Raw genomic sequence first — 21,732 nt, 5'->3', positions numbered from 1 at the left:
CTGGGAGGCCAAAGCGAGGAATAATTTCTTTTAAAAGCACCTTAGCAACAAAAGCTGCTGTGGCTCGGGCTGTAGGAAATGCTTCCGGCCATCTGGTCAGTTGGTCTACTATGACCAAACAAAATTTATGTTGTCCAGCCTTTGGCATCGTTATAAAATCTATCTGCAGGTGCTCAAAAGGTGTGTAAGCCAGAGGGCGTCCACCAAAGGCTTTGCCACGAAAAGCATGTTGGTTATATGCCTGGCAGGTAGGGCAGGCTGAACACACTTTAGAGGCTATGGTAGTTATGCCAGGGGCTATCCATACTCTCTTGACAGAGTCCACGATGCCCTGGGTACCAAAGTGGCCATTATTATGAACAGATTGGCAAATTTGGTGATAGAAACTTCTAGGGAGCAGGGGTTTTCCTTCTGATGACACCCAGACTCCATTGATCTGTTTTGCTTTGAATTTCTGTTTCCATTTTTCCACTTCCTTCTCATCATAGGAAAGTGATAAATTTGAGTCATCAGTAGTTGTTAATGTTAGAAGTAATTCAGGCCCTTCTATGGCTGCTAGCTTTGCAGCAGCATCTGCTCGGTCATCTCCCCTAGAGACAGGATCGGTGCCACCTGTGTGGGCTGAGCAATGAACTACAGCTAGGGCTTCAGGCAGCTGAAGAGCAGAAAGGACTTCATTAATAATTTCAGCATTAGCTATGGATTTTCCAGCTGAGGTTAAAAATCCTCTCTGGAGCCATAGCATCCCGACTGAGTGACAAATGTCAAAAGCATATCTAGAATCCTTATAAATTGTTGCCTTTTTATCCTTGGCAATTATACAGGCATGTTTCAGAGCTATGAGCTCTGCTCCTTGAGCGCTAATGTTAGAAGGTAGTGAAGCTGACCACTCAGTGGCAAATTCTGAGACTACGGCAGCTCCACTGTAGCGTATGCCATCCCTCATGAAAGAAGAACCATCAGTAAATAAGATCAGGTCTGAGTTCTTTAAGGGAGTGTCCAAGAGATCATCTCGAGGCTTTTCTGCCATGGACACTAGTGTTTCACAACTGTGTAATGGTTCTCCTGAAGTTGGTAAGTCTGGAAGCAGGGTGGCAGGATTAAGCGTTGAACAGTGTTTCAAAGTAATATTTTCATTATTTAGCAAGGTTATTTCATACCTTGTAATTCGCTGATCAGAAAATGCCTGTGTTCTCTGTCTTAGCAATAATGCTTCTACCTCATGTGGACACATAATTGTCAATGGGCATCCTAATACTAGATCAACGGTTTTTGTCACTAGTAAAGCAGTAGCAGCCACTCCTCTAAGGCATGGTGGTGCTCGTGAAGCTATTGGGTCCAGCTGGGCTGAATAATAAGCAACTGGACGCTGAGAAGGCCCCAGAGTCTGAGTTAAAATGCCTGAGGCTACTCCTCTTCGCTCATGTACATACAAAGTAAATGGCTTGTTGTAATTTGGGATGCCTAGAGCAGGAGCAGATAGGATAGCCTTTTTTAGCTCTGATAGAGCTGGCATGTGTTCAGGCTCTAATTTGAGGGGTTCAGGGACTGCATCCCTTGTTAGTGCTATAAGAGGTTTAGTAATTTCCCCATAGCAAGGAATCCATTGTCTGCAAAACCCTGTTGCTCCCAGAATTGCTCTTAACTGTTTTTTAGTGGTAGGAGCACTCAATTTTTGAATATTCTCAATTCGCTTGGGAGAAATAGAGCGGGCACCAGCTGTCAGAATGAACCCCAAATATTCTACTTTGGGGAGACACCACTGAACTTTATCCTTCGAGATCTTATGACCTCTTTTGTGCAATTCCAAAAGAAGGTGTTTACTATCTTCCTGACATGCTTCGGCATCCACGGAAGCCAAGAGTAGGTCATCTACATATTTTATTAATTTGCTGTTTCTAAATTTTATATTATCTGTATCTTGTCCCAAAATTTGTGCAAATAAGGTCGGACTTTCTACATAACCCTGGGGCAGACGACTCCAGGAATATTGTATGCCATTCCAGGTGAAAGCAAAAATATGCCTCGAGTTCTCATGTATGGGTATAGGGAAGAAGGCTGAGCACAAGTCTACTACTGTAAAGTATGTAGCTGTGCTAGGAATAGAAGAAATAATAGTATTGATATTGGGAACTACGGAGTGTCTCTTTATAACGTGACTGTTCACAGCCCTCAAATCCTGTACGAATCTATAGAGGTGTTTGCCATCGGGCCCCCTTTTTGGTTTTTTAACGGGGAGGATGGGCGTGTTGTATTCAGATTTACAAGGGAAAATTATTCCTTGGTCAATTAAAGAATTTATTATTGGGGTAATGCCCTCCATTGCCTCCTTGGAAAGAGGATACTGAGGAATGCAAGGAGGTGGGCTGGATTTAGTTTTTATTTGCACGGGAGCAGCTGATTTAAGTAAGCCTACATCAGTAGAAGATGTGGCCCAAAGAGACTCTGGTATATCTGTAGGTATTTCAAAGGTGGGAGGCTCCTTTGCCTCCTGGCTCTCTGAGAGAAATACAGGGAATAAATTTAAGGTTTCCTCTGGCACTTCTAAAGAGAGGGAGCCATCTGGGGCGCACATTATTGTGGCTTGTAATTTGCATAGTAAATCTCTCCCCAGCAAATTTGTGGGAGATCCAGGCATTAAAAGAAAAGAATGTTCAACAGTTAGGGGTCCCACACGTAGCATACGAGGAGAAAGTTTTGGGACCTTTAACAGTTTTCCTGAAACACCTACTACATTTAAGGAGCCAATAGAATCACATTTCTCATCTGGTTTGCTTACTAGAACTGACCTAGATGCTCCAGTGTCTAAAAGACAGTCATAGTATGAATTTCCTACCTTTAAAGTGACATGAGGTTCCTTACTGTTCGGGGGGGAATATATAGGGATTATTGGCATTAAAATATCAGGGTCTGGAAAATCAAAGGTCTCATTCTTTGATTCCAAGGCCCTCACCCCGCCTTCACACCTTCATAAAGATGCTTGGGCAATTTTTTGGGACCCTCCACGCTGTTGGGGTTGTTCACCCTGAATGTAGCGTGGTCGAGCTCCATTTCTTATATATTGTTGTTGGGCATTTTTTGGGGTAGTATCATTTTCTGTATTTTGAGCACTGTCATTTTGATTGGCATTGTGGTTCCTATAGTTATTATTCCTAACGGTGTTATTATTTCTTTTTTCCCATAGCCTGCTCCTACAGACTATCATTGCATGGCCTCTCTTCCCACAGAAGAGGCATATTAAGGGGTTTGTTAATGATCTATCTGTGGATTCCTGCAAAGGGGCCATGGTCTCTCCCTTACTTTTCAATTGTTCCTTTAAAATTTCAATTTCTTTTTTTAAGTCTGCCACTGATGTATTGTGTGTCTCGGGTTTTTTTGTACGATTCTTATAGGCATATGTTGCTACTTTCCTCAGTTCGTCAAGGTCCATAGACTCCCAGTTGGGACAGTTGGTTTCAAAGTAGTCTTTTACTGCTGAACAACAATTCCTAACGAATTGTCTGCGTATATGTTTAATGTCTTTTTCTCTGGACAAATCAAGGTCCATATATGTACTTCCTACGTCAATAAGTCTGTCCATAAAGTGGGAGGGCGTCTCATCAATTTCCTGTCGGGATTGTTCAAATTTTTCCCATGCATCAGGGCTATCAGAGCAGTCTCTCATGGCTTTTAATAATGCTTCTCTGGCAAGGACTAGTTTTGTGTGATCCTGTATAATATTGGGGTTCCAGTATGGATCTACAGTTGGCCAGTGATGAGCTCCTCTACCACTTTTCTTATTAGCTAGAGAGATGACATTATTTTTCTCTCTCTTTGTCAGAAATGTATCTAACAAATTCTCCACATCCAACCAAGAAGGATCAAAGTTTCTGAATATATTTTCTAATTTTTCTATAACCAACATTGGTTCTGCCTCAAATGATTGAACATTGTGCTTGAATTTTTCTAAATCATCAGGTTTAAAAGGTGTATAGTGTCTTACAGACACCAAGTTCCCTTCTTTATTAAAGGTGGGTACTTCCCTCAGTGGAAATAAACTTCTGTCTAAACTATCTGGTGTTACTGTTTCTAGGCTACTTGCTCCATTTTCAATGTTAGGATTATTGGCTGTTGGAGCATGGGGGTTGGAGATTAGAGCATGAGTGGAGGGGAGGGCAGGGGGAAGGGCTGGGACAGGAACAGGGGGTGGGACTGGAGCATGAGCATGGGTGGGGGGAAGGGCAGGGAGAGGGGCTGGGGCAGGAACAGGGGGTGGGGCTAGAGCATGAGCATGGGTTGGGGGAAGGGCAGGGGGAGGATCCGGGGCTGAGGAGGCAGGGTAAGAGGCATGAATGGAAGGAGGAACCAGGGTGGGAGGGGCAAGAATGGCAGGGGGAGGGGCTGGGTGGTCAGGATGGGGAGGAGCTGGTTGGTGTGAAGGGGCTTCTATTTGAGCCAAATCGTTTTGGGCAGGGTTGGTCAGGGAATCTGATAATGATGGGGGATGGAGAGTTAAATCATTCCTATTGTAGGATATTTTTAACTCCCTATCAATGTTTTGCAGGAAGGTTCTTATCTCTCCCCATTTTTCCTCCCTAATTTCATCCAGGGAAGTTTTTATCTCTTCCCATTTTCCCTCCCTAATTTCAGCCAGGGAAGTTTTTATCTCTCCCCATGTTTTCTCCCTAACTTCATCCCGTTCCACCAATTGTTGATAAATAAGAGTATTTTCTTTTGTAATTTGTTCAATACAAGTATTTTGGTCCCGAATTCTTTGATCAGTGACAGTATTCAATTCTTTATGTTGCTGATCAATAAATGTGTGCAGTTCTTTAATTCTTTGATCAGTTATAATATTCTGTTCCCTAATTCTTTGAGTAAAAATATTCTGTTCCCTAATTTGCTCCTCAATAAAAGTGTGTAATTCCATAATTTGTTGCTCGGTGACAGTATGTTGCTCCCTGATTTGTTTATCCATAAAAGTGTGTAATTCCTTAATTTGTTTAGTAATAGAAGGAACAAGGGAGTGTTCTCTCTTAGAGGTTAGGTATATTATTGTAAGTACAACAATTACAATCCCAAGGAAGATGAATGTAAGGGTCACGAAGAGGTTTATATTTTCTGAAAAATACCATCCTAGAGGAACACCTACTAAAAATCCAATGTACTTGGTCATCGAACTTATAAGCCAATTTCGAAGCAAAGCAGACATTGGTTGTAGCCACATTTTTTCTTCTTTGAGTCAATTGCTAGGTTGCCTGTAGCTTTTTTTTTTTTTTTACAGTAGGTGGCTCCCTAGTCTACAACCCTATACAGGCTAAGCGCCTATTGTGTTGTAAATTCTCCTTATTAAGCTTCTGGGAGGGGTTACAAAAGCCCTCATGCAGGAAGGTAGAAGCTATGAAAGGGCTGATTAGGAGTGAATAGACCATAAACAAAAGGTAGAGCTAAACCTCCTTCTTTTACAAAATGTGTATATGGGAGGGTCCCAGCAATCTTCTTTAGCCCTCAGGCTAAAACTGCTAGGACCATGTGCTATCTTCCTTGAGCAAAGCCCACTTAAATTTTTAAGACTAGAAAGGCTAGGAAACAAAAAAATGGGTTTTAAGTTAGCTCCCTAGCTGTATTCAGCTGGGTTTTATTTTGGTTTTTTTTGCTTTTTGCGGGCTAGGAGCTCCTAAGAGCTCCTTCTCCTGAGGTTCCTTGTTGCTAATCAGTTGATTAGGTAAGCCGGGCCTGCCTCTCAATCTACTGAGCCACCTCCTTAAAGTAAAAGGAGACGGAAATGAGAGACAAAGAGGAGAAGGAAAAAAAAATCCTGTTGACCCCAATTTAACTTAAGGAGAAAAGGGAAGAGAGAAAAGGTGTTTTATACTCACCTGTTCTGGCAGCTGTGTCTTTAAGCCAAGGTATTTGGTAAAAGGACTGACGGAGTGAGTAATAAGTGGGGTGAAAGGGCAAGAAAATTCAGGAAATTTATTGAGGTTCTAGAAACCTTCGAAGCACTAAAGCAGGGCCAAGAGCCAGAGGGGGTAGCCGGGGTGGGACCTCTCCCAGGTGATTAGTAAGGAGATCAGAAAGGAAGATCAGAAGATTGATATAGTTCTTTTTCCCGAAGTGGTTACGCCAAACTGTAATGGTAGAAATTTTAGGGAATAAGGGGAGACTGAGCAACTGTAATGGTTAAAAATATGGCTACAGGCTTTATGTAATATTGAACAATGGCCACCAAGGAATTTACTTATGAAATTCTTAAAATGAAGCACTCAAGTCAGAATGAAGTTTATGGAGGTTTAATCACACTGGGAGTAGGGAAAGGAGAGGGAGAGAAGGAGAGAAGAGAAAAGGGAAAGGGTCTACTCAACCTCTGACCAAGGCAGAGGGAGTTTTAGGCCCAAAGGGCCAAGGTGGAAAGAATCAGTCCTTAACTCACGTGAGTGATCTGAAGGAAAGCTGTCTGCGGGCGTCCTCCCTGTCCAAGCTCCTAACACCAACTCTCGTCTAGCTCTCTCCACAGGAAGTGAGCGAATTCCAGAGGCTGTTCCTTACCTCACTTCCTGTGTCTCACAAATGCCAATGGTTGGCTCTAGCTTGGCTTAGGACAGCCCAGGTGGGCAGTTAGTTATTTCTGATTTGTCATTGACTAGCACATGCCCGTGTAGTGTGGGTGTGCACAATGTTTTTGGGTGCTAGACCAAGATGGAGACTTTTAAAATTCACAGAGTGAAGTCCAAGGATCAGAGTTCAAATCAAGACTCTGATTCTTACTGTCTAAGGGACTGGAGACAGATCAGTTCACATCCATGGGTCTTAGTTTTCTGATTCGTAAAATGAGGGGGTTGGACTAAACCCTCTAGATTTATGATCCAGTGATCTTTTGCTCCCTCCTCTGAGGAAGAAGCACCCCTTTTACTCGCTGAACCAATACTTCAATGGGGCCCTTGATCCTGTCTCCTGTCTGCTGAAGGGGCAGCCTGTAAGAGAGAGGAGGAAGACAAAGGGAAGGAAACAGGTAGAAAGGAAGAGGGAGGGAGGGAGGGAGCCCTGCTTTGGACACCAAGAAATTGAAAGGAAGTTCTCTAGTCCGATGTTCCCCACTCTCCTTCAGGGGCAGTGGGCACTAGGGCTGGGGCTGGAGATGGCAACATCTCCATCACATCCTGTGGTCTGACTTCAACTTTGGTGCCTCCTCCTCCTTCCTCCACCCAACCATAGCAGGAAACTTGGAGCAAGACTGAAGAGCCGCCATGTCTCCTCTAGTCACCTCTCTGCTGTGTCTTGGTGAGACCTTAGATTGGGTTTGGGGAGGAGAATGTGAAGAAGGTTCTGAAAAGGTCCTAAGACAGAGCACCATGGGACATATGGGGGCTAGAGCTGCCAGAGGCTGCCTGCACAGAAGAGAGCACTGCTACATGCCCTTTCCTTTGCGTTGAGCCAACAGTGAACAAATGGGGTGGAAGAGGTGCAGACAACGGAGATGGGATGCTGGGGTACCTCTAACCTGAGCTCGTCCTTCAGGGCTATGCCTGGGCCAGAAGATCACAACTGCAAAGGGCAAGTCATTCCCCTCAGAGTGCTGCAGTCAACCTTCCAACATAGGAGTGAAAGGTATCTCCAAGGCAGATAATGCTGGGGTGGGACGGGAAGGGGAGGAGGCACCTTGTGGATGCCTTGTCTGGGCTGGAGAAGTTGCAGTTGAGGGCTGGAACAATACTCCAGAGGGTAGAGGGTAGGGCTCCTGGAGATCCAGGCTCTGATTCCCTTCCAGGATCAAACCCCAGACTTTCCAGGAAGGTTGTGCCCAGCTCCGAGATCTCCATGGGAGAACATGTGAGCTTCTATTGCCGGGGCCCATCACAAATGAAGCATTTTCAACTTTGTAAGAACAAAGAATTCACACATGAGCTGATTATCTCCAAAAAGAGTGAGCTCTGCTCCACACATTTTGGAGCAACTGAAGGGAAATATAGCTGCTGCTTCTTGGATGATGAACTGTGGACAGAACGCAGGAACCCTTGAGAGCTGAAAGTGATGGGTAAGAAGGAACCCAGGAAGACCCAGCTCTGACTTGAGGGGCTGGTCTTGACAGCTAAGCCCAGCACCCTCCCTGGGATGTCATTTCTTCCATTCTTAACCCCACAGATCCAAGTTAAGTGGAGAGGCCAGCTTGGCCTCTGGGGTCCCTTTGTCCCCTGACTATTCTGCTCTGGAGAACAAGCAGAGTTGGCCTTTTCCTGGTCCTCCTGGAGCCCTAGAGAGCTCTTCTTCCTTAAGACCTCTCTGGCTCTGCCTCAGGCAGGAGAAATTCCACCCTTGGGATGATTCTGTTGCTTTCCTCTCTCTCAGATCCATAAGGGTTGAGTGGACACATGTAGCCTCTGGGTGCCCGAGAATGACATTGCCTTTGTGCATTATCATCTATTGATGTACCCTCATGTGGCTTTGGAGTCCAAAGGCTGAGGCACGCAGTTTGTGGCACATGGGGCCTGGGACGCCAGTTGTTATGGGAGGTGCGGTTGTGGCCTGGTGTCGGCGTTCAGGCGCAGCGGCAAGACGTCGACGTCGCTCATCTTCAAAGGTGGTGGCGGCATGGTTAATGTGGGTTCGCCAGCTGCTTCTGACAGAGGCAGTGAGTTCTAGTTGCTTTGGTGTCATGCCAGCCCACTTCAAGTTTGACTTTAGCTGATCCTTGAATCTTTTCTTTGGTCGGCCTTGTTTCCTGAGTCCAGCTGACAGTTCACCATAGAATACCTATCTTGGTATTCGCTGTGGGTCCATGCAGATGACGTGTCCAGACCATTGTAGCTGGGTCTTGAGGACCAGGACTTCAATGCTGGTGGAGTTGGCTCTGTCGAGGACTTTCTGGTTGGTGATTCGGTCCTGCCATGGGATCCTCATGATTGACCAGAGGGAGCGTTGGTGGAATTGCTCCAGCTGTTTCATGTGCTTCCGGTACAGTGTCCATGTCTCGTAACCGTACAGGAGCGAGCTGAGGACCACTGTGTTATACACTTTGAGCTTCGTCGCAGTGCTTACACCTCTGTGTTGGAGGACTTTGCAGCGCAGCCGCCCGAGTGCCTGGCTGGCCTTTTGGATCCTGGCATTGATCTCATGGTCTAGGGACCCATCGTTGGCGATGGTGCTGCCCAGGTACTTGAAAGTGTTGACGTTAGAAAGCTGCGTGCTGTCGATTGTAATGCACCTGGTTCGTTGGCCTCCCTGGTGCATGTTGAAACAGCACCTCTGTTTTGCTGAGGCTGATAGTCAGGCCAAACAGTTTTGTTGCGGTAGAGAACCTGTCCACAATGGTTTGGAGATGATTTTCTTGGTGGGCCATGAGAGCACAGTCATCTGCAAAGAGAGCTTCCAGGATGAGTCTCTCTGTTGTCTTTGGTTTTGCAGTCAGGCGGCGAAGGTCGAATAGTGAGCCATCCAGTCGGTATTTGACGTAGATGCCCAGGTCTAGATCCATCATAGCATGTCGTAATACTTGGGTGAAGTATAGGTTGAATAGTACCGGAGCGAGGACACAGCCTTGTTTCATGCCATTGGAGATGTTGAAGGGATCGGAAGTCTCTCCACCAGATAGGACTTCCCCTGTCATGTCGACATGAAAGAGCTGGATCAGTTTGACGAATTTTTCTGGGCAGCCGAACTTGCTAAGGATCACCCACAATGCATCCCTGTTCACTGTGTCGAATGCCTTCGTCAGGTCTATGAAGACAATGTAGAGACTCAGGTTTTGCTCAAGGTATTTTTCCTGCATTTGCCTCACCATGAAGACCATGTCGATGGTGCTGCGATTTGGTCGGAAGCCACATTGTGATTCAGGCATGTTCTGTTCTGAAACAGATGACAGGAGTCTGTTGAGTATAACATGGGCGAGGATCTTTCCAGCAGTGGAGAGTAGTGAGATGCCTCTGTCGTTGTCACAGGCTGCTTGTGCGCCTTTGTTCTTGTATAGGGCTACGATGGAGGCATCTCTGAGTTCTGGGGGCATGTCTTCCTCTTCCCATATGCTGGTCAGCACTATGTGGAATGCCTGGAGCATCTTTCCGTTTAAGGCCTTGTACACCTCAGTTGGGATCCTGTCTTTACCGGGTGCCTTGCCTGCACTCATTTGTTTAATGGCTTTTTGGACTTCCTCTATTGAAGGAGGGACGTCAAGTTGTTCAATGGTGCGGTTTTGGGAGATCTGGTCAAGGGCTCTTTGGTCAACTGAAGAGGGTTGGTTGAGAAGCTGACTGAAGTGTTCTTTCCACCTGTTGCTGATGCCTTTTTTTATCTTTTATGAGAGTGTCACCGTCAGAGGATAGCAAGGGAGTGGTGGTAGGTTTTAATGGCCCATAGACAGTCTTGAGGGCACTGAAAAATTGTTTGTAGTTTTTCGTATCAGCAAAGCGCTGGATTTCTCCTGCCTTTTTTCCCACCATTGGTCTTGCATCTTCCTGATCTTATACTGTGCCATGGCTTGGAGAGACTTGAATCTGTCCTTTTTAGGAGCAGAGTTTGGGTTATTTTGCCACTCCATAAAGGCTTTGTTCTTCTTGCTCAATAGGTCTTCAATAGCAGTGTTGTTCTCGTCGAACTAGTCCTGGTGGTTGCGTTGTTTTGGGCCTAGGACTGCCTTTGATGTTTCCTTCACTGCGTCTCTGAACTGGTTCCATTTCTCGGTTGAGCTTCCAGTGAGTGGTCCCTTGGCAGACAGCTTGTCGTCCAGGCAGGACTGGAATGTTTGCAAATAAGATGGATCTCTAAGACGACTCACGTAAAATGTGCAAACTGTCTGGGTGCGTTTTGGATGGCGAGGTGCCATGCACATTTGAAGAGTTGCTCTAACCAATCGGTGGTCTGTCCAGCATTCAGCTCCTCTCATGGCTCTGGTGATCTGTACATCCTGGATGTCTCGCCGGCTTACAATGATGTAGTCAATGAAATGCCAGTGTTTTGATTGTGGGTGCATCCACGTTGTTTTATATTTGTTCGCCATTCTGAACACAGTGTTCGTGATGGTGAGTTCGAACTCTGAGCATTTGCTGAGTAGCAGTAGGCCGTTGTTGTTCATTTTGCCCACGCCGTGTTTGCCGAGCACTCCTTTTCCATCTTTCATGGTCCTGGCCAACGTGGGCATTGAAGTCTCCCAGTAGTATCAGCTTGTCATTTGTGGGCACTGAGTGCAGGACAGCACTCAGGTCAGAGTAGAACTGCTCGATGGTCTCCTCTGTGCTGGTCAGTGTTGGGGCATATGAGCTGATGATTATAGCATACCGGTCTTTGCTGAGAGGTAAACGGACACATAGAATAAAGACATAGAATCTCAGAGTTAAAAAAGACCTCAATGGCCATCTTGTTCTGGTCACAGCCCCCAAATAGTCATTTCTACCACAGACTACATGAGTGGTCTCTGTGCCTCTGACAAAGACCTCCACTGATGGGGACGAGGCAGGCCAAGGCAACCTCTGAGGCAGCAGGTTCAGCTTCCATTGACTACCATTTCAGAATCTGGAACTGAAAGGAGCCCAGAGATAAGCTGATCCCATGGCTCTCATTGTTTCAGAGCACAAGGGATCTTTTTTGAGCTACAGTCTAATGAGAGAAGACAGCAAGCCAACAATTAATTGGCAAACAAGATCTAGATAGGATAAATAGGATCCAATCAAAAGAGAGTAGACCCAAAGGCTTTTAAGAAGAATGATCCAGCAATACCACTACTGAGTTTGTATCCCAAAGAGATGTATATTGAATGGAAAAAGTTCTGTTTGTGCAAAAATATTTATAGCTGTGCTTTTTGTGGTGGCAAAAAAATGGAAAATAATAGGGTGTCCATCGATTAGAGAATGGGTGAACAAATTGAGCTATCTGATGGTGATGGAATGAATGCTATTGTGCCGTAAGGAATGATGAACTGGAGGATTTCTATGTGAACTGGAATGACCTCCATGAACTGATACAGAGTGAAGTAAGCAGAGCCAGGAGAACATTGTACACAGAAACTGATACATTGTGGGGTGATCAAATGTAATCTACTTAGCTGCTAGGGTGTTTTGGAAGGATTTGGGGTAAGGAAAACACAAGAGGAAAAAAACATATAAAAATCGGGTTTATTGTTTTGGAAGGAAAAGGATTAATAAGGATTTAGGGATTTGCTTACGCTTATTCTTATTTAAAACTAACTAAACTATTCTAACTAGGTTGCTAAACTAAAAACTTAACCAAATACCCAAATCTCACAGCCAGGGAGGGTCCAAAAACAGTTCGAGCCAGGATCTGTTGTTGTTCGATGTCCAAGCAAGTCCTGATGTCCAAGTAAGACTGATACTGCCAGCAGCTTGATGCAGGAACTCCTTCCTCAGTTTGGACACAAGGAAATCTTCTTCATGCCTTCCTCTCAACTTCCTCGGGAGACCAGAAGAAAGTCACTTGGGCCAAATGGAATCTTCCCAAATCCTGAAGCTCAGGCTCCCATGTGACCCTTGGACAAATGCCACAATCATGCCTATGTAGCATCCCAAGCATATTCACATCTATGAAATATAGATGACTGTATGATTACTGTGTCTCCAAGCATAAGGTTATACCAATGAGGCTTGTGAATGTAACCTTGAACTGGCCATGCGGCCCTTGGCTAAGACAAACTCATTAGCATGCTCGGAGTCAATTCCCCGGGAAAGCGCTGTTTGCAATGTACACGCCCAAAGGTGTTCCCTCTACCTTGCCACCCAATCTTAAGTGTCTATACTTTGTGATGTGGTTACTACGGGCTTGGGAGTACCGCCCAAGCAGGACAGGATTAAATTCAGAGGCAATTCCATGAACTTCCTCTTGGCCTTTCTCCCTTCCATGGAGCTCCACTGGGCTCCTCTATGACTATCTCTCTCTCTTCTTGACCTTCTCCTTCCCCGAGGCTGTAACCATCTCGGCCTGCATTCTCTATCTTAATCTCCTCAACCACCTTGTATTCCATTATCCTCATTTTCCTCCTTAAGGAAAATCATAGGGGTTGCCTGCCCTATCCAACCACTGATTTGTCGGTGTCTTTCATTTCCACCCTGGTTCTCGGTTCCTACCTCTCCTCGGGTCCCATCACAAAGGTGAGCCCCTTCCCTTGTGGGACCCTGCTGGTCAGGGAAGTCCATTAAGGAAAACCCCACAGCCTAGGTTTGCATTTTTCAGTTTTTGCACAGTTTTGCAAATTGCAAAGCTTTTCGTCCTTTATCAGAAGTAGCAATGCACTGACCCAAGTCATTTCTGAGGGACTTCTGAAAAAGATGCTCTCCACATCCAGAGGAAGAACTGTGGGAGCAGAAATGCAAAAGCAAAATATATGATTTATCACTTGTTCTTGTGGGTATAGGATTTGGGGTTTTGGTTTTAAAAGATGGCTCTATTGCAAAATGCATAATATGGAAATGGGTGGGGACTGATAACACAGGTACAACCCAGTGGAATTGCTTGTCAGCTCTGGGAGGGGGGAGGGAAGAGGGGAGGGAGACAACAAGAATCAAGTAACCACAGGAAAATATTTTAAAATAAACGAATCAACTTTTTGTTAGAGAGGGCAGGCACTAACAACCCAAGAGATTAGGGAAAGGCTTATTATAGAAGGTTAGACTTTAGTTGGGAAGCCAGAGGAGCCAAGAGGTGGAGATGAGGAGGGAGGTCATTCCAGGGCACAGGCAAGCAATCCAGAGAGAGAAGATGAAGAGCCTGGGTGGGGAGGGGACCTTTATTTTTTAAATTTTATATACTTTTATTCTGAACTCAAACACCACATAAAAGGAGGCCTTCCATATCCTTCAGGGAACAGAAGAGGGTCAGCCGTGAAATTGGGAATCTCTTGGGCACGGACTCTGGGTTGCCTGTTAAATGCACTCGGTTTCTGATGTACCCATCACAGATGTGCTGCTCATCTCTGATTCCTTCTGGCCTTCCTTCCATTCTCTTCTGTATCTGTGTGTTTGGCTCATATTTTTAAATTATGAATTCAATGAATCATCTGAAAAACTCCTGTGCAAAGAAGAGCAGGAAGAGGGGAGGATGCTGGAAACAGGGAGCCTCCCTTACCCACCTCTTGGCTCTTTTCCAAACTATTCTATAAATTCAATGTGCAGCAAGTACTTGGTAGACCTGCGTTATCAGTCAGGTATCGTAATGGCCAGTGCTGGGGACACCAAGAGAGCCCCGGAACAGCCCCTGCCCTCAAGGAGCTCACAATCCAGAAGGGAGAGAGAAACCCAGGAAAGTCTATTGAAAATGCATGACTAGTCAATACTAGGAACTTGAGGGAGGAAGAAAAATTGGCAGCTGGAGGAGGAGGGATGAGATAGGAGTGGGAATCTGGGCTGAGCTTTAAAGGAAATAAAGGACTAATTCTAAGCAGCAGAGATGGAAAGGGAGAGAGAATGGAGGGCACCAGTGACTGTGAATGCAAACACAGGAGATCAAATGGCACATGGCATTAGTCAAGCATCTACTGAGTACCCGGCACTATACTAAGCACTGGGGATACAGAGGAAGTCAGTGAGAGAGTCTCCCATTCTGGAGATAAAAAGCAAACAACTTGGCACAAAAAAAAGACATAAAACAGGAAAAATGGGAACTCATGACTTCCTATGGAAGGTGGAATTTTAGCTGAGATTTAAAGGAGCCAAGGAAGCCAAGAGAAGGAAAGGAGCAGGGAGAGCATCCCAGGCATAGGGTACAGTCAAGGCAAAGGCAAGGAATCAGGAGGTGATGGGGAATGTTCAGGGAATGGCAGCGGGAAGGTTAGTAACACTCATTCACAGAGCTTGTTGAGGTGGAGAAGACAATAGCTCCAGGAAGACCAGTTTCCCAGGAGTGTAGATAGAGTGAGAAGAGGCATGATGAACAGATTGCAGTGTGGGAAAGAGAGTCATGGATAACCCTCCAGGTGCTCCATCCGGCTTTTCTCTGTCTCGGGGCATTGGGGACAAGGAATCAGCACTGCCTCCAACAACTCTCTGGTCCTTTTCTTTCCCAGGTTTCCCCCCACATTCCTTCTAAGTACATCCAAGCACTGTGGTACCTTCAGTAGAGATAGTGACCTTCCGGTGCCAGCAGTTATCCAGCCATGGTCTTTCAAAAGGAACATTCCTTTTGCAGAAGAACAGGATGCTCCATCCCATACATTGCCACAGAATAAGAAGGAAGATGGCCAACTTCACTCTCCAGTCTGTGAAGGTTGAGGATGCTGGGAACTAAAGCTATAATTACTCAGTGAGAGAGCCAACAACAGAGCCCAGTCAAACCTTGGAACTGGAGGTGGAAGGTAAGAGGAGACACTTTGAAACACATCCAGTGGTCAAGATGGCAACATAGAAGGTGCAGAAGTTTAGACCTCTGAATACCCTTCCTTACCAATCACAAACTGAAAGCTCCCAGGGGACTGAAAATCAAACTCAACAACAAGACAGAGCCCAGGAGTCCTCCTGCTGGACTTAATTCAAAAGGTATGCCTCCTGAAAAGCCAGAATCTGAGAACACTCAGGTTTAAGGGAAATACAGAAGGAAGGTCCCAGGACCCATCTGTCCTTCCAACTAGAGCATTGAGACTCCAGCGGCAGCGAGAACTTCTGGGTGGGCAAAGGTGCTGGTCTGGAGGGTGTACCTTGTGGGTAGGGCTGTGCCAAGTTCAGAGAGTCCAACACAGACAGTGGGGAAGGAGCTAGAGAGGGAGCATCGACTTGGCAGCCTGGCCAGAGCTGTGGAGATCCTCCATATTTTCTCTAGCCTTCCAGGAGGTTTTGGACTCAGAGCACACCCAGCCCAACTAAGCTGAACTTAATCCCATCAAAAGTCTCCAGAACTCAGGGAAGCCCAGGCTCCACACCCATCCTCATTGACTGTTGGACTTTAATCCAATCACAAGCCTCCAGAGGACAGGGAAGCTCAAACCCCCCAAAACCCTCCCTACTACACTACAAGACTACACGGAGAGATCTACTGTTAAAGCTCCAAGAGGGGAGACTGATAGAAGCCCCCAAAACAAAAATTAAAAAATGAGAGGAGAAAGAGCACAGACAAATACGTGAAGTAAAAAAGGGGTGAATATGAACAAACAACAGAAAAAGAAGAAAGAAACTACAATAGAGAGCTTCTATTCAGCAAATGGAACAGAGGGGGAGAGATCAGCAAACAATAAACCAGAAATCCCAGCGAATTGGATACACACTGTGGAAGAATGCAAAACACAATTAAGAGAGGCTGAAGACAATTGGGAAAAGAACTTAAAAATTAAGAAAAGAAATCTGGAAACAGCGGCACTTGAAATAAAATGAGAAAATAGTGCCTTGAAAGCCAAAATCAACCAGCTGGAAAATGAGGCAAAGGAGAGAAAGATGAAGCAAAGAAGATGAAAGATGAGACAAAGGAGATGAAAGATGAGGTAAAGAGGATGAAAGATGACCTTCAAAGAAAATCAGACCAGAAGGAAAAGGATGACCAAAAAGCTAGGGATGAAATCCAGTCTTTAAAAACCAGAATACAACAACTGGAATTAAGTGACCTCACAAGGCAGCAGGACACTATAAAACAAAATGAAAAGAATGAAAAAATTGAGCAAAATATGAAGCATCTCATTCACAAAACAGACGATTTAGAAAATCGTTCAAGAAGAGACAATTTAAGAATCATTGGTCTACCAGAAGACCATGACAAAAGAAAAAGCCTGGACATACTACTACAAGAAATTATTCAGGAAAACTGCCCCCATATCCTAGAACAAGAGGGAAAACTGGAGATTGAAAGAATCCACAGATCACCTCCTGTATTTAATCCCCAACTGATAACACCAAGAATGTTATAGTCAAATTCAAAAATGATCAGACCAAAGAAAAGACATTACAAGCTGCCAAAAAGAAGTCATTCAGATACCACGGAACCACAGTGAGGATAACGCAGGATCTGGCTGCATCCACACTGAAGGAAAGAAAGACATGGAATATGATATTCCAGAAAGCAAGGGAACTAGGTCTACAACCAAGAATCAAATACCCAGTGAAACTGACTATATTCTTACAGAGGAAAGTGTGGTCATTCAACACAATAGAAGAACTCCAAGCATTCATAAAGAAAAAAATCAGACCTGAACAAAAAATTTGATGTCCAAGCACAGAATTCAAGAGAATTATCAAAAGGTAATTTAAAAAGAGGGGGAAAAGAAAAACAAAACAAAACAAGAACAAAAAAAACTTTTTTGAGAGACTCAATAAGTTAAAATAATATGTATACCTATAAGAAAAGAGGTCATTGGTAACTCTTAAAAACTGTTGCTATCACCTGGGCAGCTAGAAGAATTACACTTAGAGGGAACAGTGACAAACTGTATAGGATGAAAGGACAAGACATAAATAGGTATATAGATATATGCATGCAAAATACATATACATGTATGTGTATATATATATGTATATATATATATATATATATATACACACAACTAGAGCTAAAAAAAGAGGTTAATTCTAAAAGAAATGGTAAAAGAAACAAATGGGGGTAAATTTATATGTCACAAAGAAGCTCATGGTGGAAGGGGGGAGAACATTAATACACTGGAAGGGTAAAGAGGTTGGAGATAGGAAATACTCGACTCTTATGTGCTTTGAAACTGACCTAAAGAGGGAAGAACAATCCAATCCATTGGGGCAGAGAATAGATTTGAGCCCTATAGAGGAGTAGAGGGGAAAAAACGGACTGGTGGGGAGGGAAGCAGTACAAGGGAGGGAGAGGGTGGAGGAGCAATTTTAGAAAGACTACCGGGAATATAAGGGGGAGAATAAGAAGGGAGGGGGTAGAAAGGGAAGTAAAATAAGGGTGGGAACTAGGGGGATTGATTATAAACAAACATTGTTATAGAAGGAAATATGAAAGAAGAAAAAGCAGGACCAGGAGTAGAACTCAAAATGCTGGGAAATACACACCTAGCAGTCATAACTCTGAATGTGAATGGAATGAACTCACCCATAAAACACAAGCAAATAGCAGAGTAGATTAGAATCCAAAACCCTATCATATGCTGTTTACAAGAAACATGCATGAGGAAGATAGATACACATAGGGTGAAAGTAAGAGGATGGAGCCAAATCTATTGAGCATCAACTGATAAAAAGAAGGCAGGAGGTGCAATCATGATATCTGACAAAGCCTAAGTAAAAATAAATCTAGTTAAAAGATATAGGGAAGGTAATTGCATCCTGATAAAAGGAAGTATAAACAATGAGGAAATATCTGTACTCAACATGTATGCACCAAATGGCATAGCATCCAAATGTCTAAAGGAAAAACTAGAGGAGCTCAAGGATGAAATATACAGAAAAATTATACTAGTGGGAGACCTGAATCTTCCTCTATCCAAACTAGATAAATCAAATAAAAAAATAAATAAGAAAGAGGTAAGAGAAGTGAATGAAAGCTTAGAAAAATTAGAGTTACTAGACATGTGGAGAAAAATAAATAGAGACAAAAAGGAATATACCTTCTTTTCAGCAGCACATGGTACAATTCACAAAAATTGACCATGTATTAGGGCATAAAAACATTGCAAATGAGTGTAAAAGGGAAGAAATAATAAATGCAAACATCTCAGATCAAAATACAATTAAAATAATATTTACTAAGGGTATACGGAGAGGTAAACCAAAAATTAATTGGAAATTAAACAATATGATTCTCTAAAACTGGTTAGTAAAAGAACAAATCGTAGAAACAATTAATAATTTCATTGAAGAAAATGACAATGATGAGACATCCTTTCAAAACCTATGACATGCAGCCAAAGCAGTACTCAGGGAGAAATTTATATCCTTGACTTCATATATTACTAAATTAAGAAGGGCAGAGGTCAATGAATTGCGCATGCAAATTAAAAAACTAGAAAGTGAACAAATTAAAAATCCTCAGATGAAGACTAAATTAGAGATCCTAAAAATCAAAGGAGAAATTAAACAAATTGAAAGTCAAAGAACTATTGACTTAATAAATAAGACTAGAAGCTGGTACTTTGAAAAAACAAATAAAATAAACAAAGTACTAGTCAGTCTAATTTAAAAAAGGAAAGAAATAAACCAAATTGACAGTATCCAAGATGAAAAGGGAGACCTCACCTCTAATGAAGAGGAAATTAAGGCAATCATTAAAAACTACTATGCCCAATTATATGGCAACAAATATGGCAATCTAGGTGAAATGGATGAATACTTACAAAAATATAAATTGCGTAGACTAATAGAGAAAGAAATAAATTACCTAAACAACCCCATATCAAAAAAAGGATTTGAACAAGCCATTAAAGAACTCCCTAAGAAAAAGTCCCCAGTCCAGATGGATTCACAAATGAATTCTATCAAATATTCAAAGAACAACTAATCCCAATATTATACAAACTATTTGACAGAATAAGCAAAAAAGGAGTTCTACCAAATTCATTTTATGACACAAACATGGTACTGATCCCAAAGCCAGGCAGGTCAAAAACAGAGAAAGAAAACTATAGACCAATCTCCCTAATGATTATAGATGCAAAAAAACTTAAATAGGATACTAGCAAAAAGGCTCCAGCAAGTCATCACTAGGGTTATTCACTATGACCAGGTAGGATTCATAAGAGGAATGCAAGGATGGTTCAACATCAGGAAAACCATCCGCATAATTGACCATATTAACAAGCAAACCAACAAAAATCACATGATTATTTCAATAGATGCAGAAAAAGCCTTTGATAAAATACGACACCCATTCCTATTGAAAACACCAAACACCCATTCCTATTGAAAACATTAGAAAGCATAGGAATAGAAGGGCCTTTGCTAAAAATAATAAACACTATATATCTGAAACCATCAGCAAACATCATCTGCAATGGGGATAATCTAGAAGCCTTCCCAATAAGATCAGGAGTGAAACAAGGATGCCCATTATCACCTCTATTATTTAACATTGTACTAGAAACACTAGCAGTAGCAATTAGAGAAGGAAAAGAAATTGAAGGTATTAAAATTGGCAATGAGGAGACCAAGCTGTCATTCTTAGTGGATGACATGATGGTCTACTTAAAAAATCCTAGAGAATCAACCAAAATGCTAGTCAAAATAATCAACAACTTTAGCAAAGTTGCAGGATACAAAATAAACCTGCACAAGGCATCAGCATTTCTACATATCTCCAACCCAGTTCAGCAGCAAGAATTAGAAAGAGAAATTCCATTTAAAATCACCCTAGACAATATAAAATACTTGGGAATCTATCTGCCGAGACAAACACAGGAACTATATGAACACAACTACAAAACATTCTCCACACAATTAAAACCAAATCTAAACAATTGGAAAAACATTGATTGCTCATGGGTGAGATTAGCTAACATAATAAAAATGACCATCCTACCCAAATGAATTTACTTATTTAGTGCCATACCCATTGAACTACCAAAAAACTTCTTTACGGAATTAGAAAAAAACCATAACTAAGGTCATTTGGAAGAACAAAAGATCAAGGATATACAAGGAAATCATGAGGAAAAAAAAAAGCAAAGGAATGAGGACTTGCAGTCCCAGATCTCAAACTATACTATAAAGCAGTGGTCATCAAAACAATTTGGTACTGGCTAAGAGACAGAAAGGAGGATCAGTGGAATAGACTTGGGGTAAATGACTTCAGCAGGGCAGTCTATGATAAACCCAAAGATCCCAGTTTTGGAGACCAAAACTCACTTTTTCATAAAAACTGCTGGGAAAATTGGGAGATAGTATGGGAGAGATTAGGTTTGGATCAACATCTCACACCCTACACCAAGAGAAACTCAGAATGGGTGAATGACCTGAATATAAAGAAATTATAAGCAAATTATGCGAACAGAGAATAGTATACTTGTCAGATCTTTGGGAAAGGAAAGACTTTAAAACCAAGCAAGAGCTAGAAAAAAATCACAAAATGTAAAATCAATAATTTTGATTACATCAAATTAAAAAGTTTTTGTACAAACAAAACTAATGCATCCAAAATTAGAAGGGAAGCAACAAATTGGGAAACAATCTTTATCACAAAAACATCTGACAATGGCCTAATTACTCAAATTTATAAAGAGCTAAATCAATTGTACAAAAAAATCAAGCTATTCTCCAACTGAAAAATGGGCAAGGGACATGAGTAGACAATTTTCAGTTAAAGAAATCAAAACTATTAATAAGCACATGAAAAAGTGCTCTAAATCTCTTATAATGAGAGAAATGCAAATCAAAACAACTCACACCTAGCAGATTGGCTAACCATGAAAGCTATGGAAAGTAATGAATGCTGGAGGGGATGTGGCAAAGTAGGGACACTAATGCATTGCTGGTGGAGTTGTGAATTGATCCAACCATTCTGGAGGGCAATTTGGAACTATGCCCAAAGGGCGACAAAAGAATATCTACCCTTTGATCCAGCCATAGCACTGCTGGGTCTGTACCCCAAAGAGATAATGGACACAAAGACTTGTACAAAAATATTCATAGCTGCGCTCTTTGTGGTGGCCAAAAACTGAAAAACGAGGGGATGCCCTTCAATTGGGGAATGGCTGAACAAACTGTGGTATATGTTGGTGATGGAGTACTATTGTGCTAAAAGGAATAATAAAGTGGAGGAATTCCATGGAGACTGGAACAACCTCCAGGAAGTGATGCAGAGCGAGAGGAGCAGAACCAGGAGAACATTGTACACAGAGACAAACACACAGTGGTATAATCCAACGTAATGGAC

This window comes from Monodelphis domestica, chromosome 4, assembly GCF_027887165.1.
Source record: "Monodelphis domestica isolate mMonDom1 chromosome 4, mMonDom1.pri, whole genome shotgun sequence".
Taxonomy (NCBI): domain Eukaryota; kingdom Metazoa; phylum Chordata; class Mammalia; order Didelphimorphia; family Didelphidae; genus Monodelphis; species Monodelphis domestica.
Note: the sequence above shows the minus strand (reverse complement) of the source record.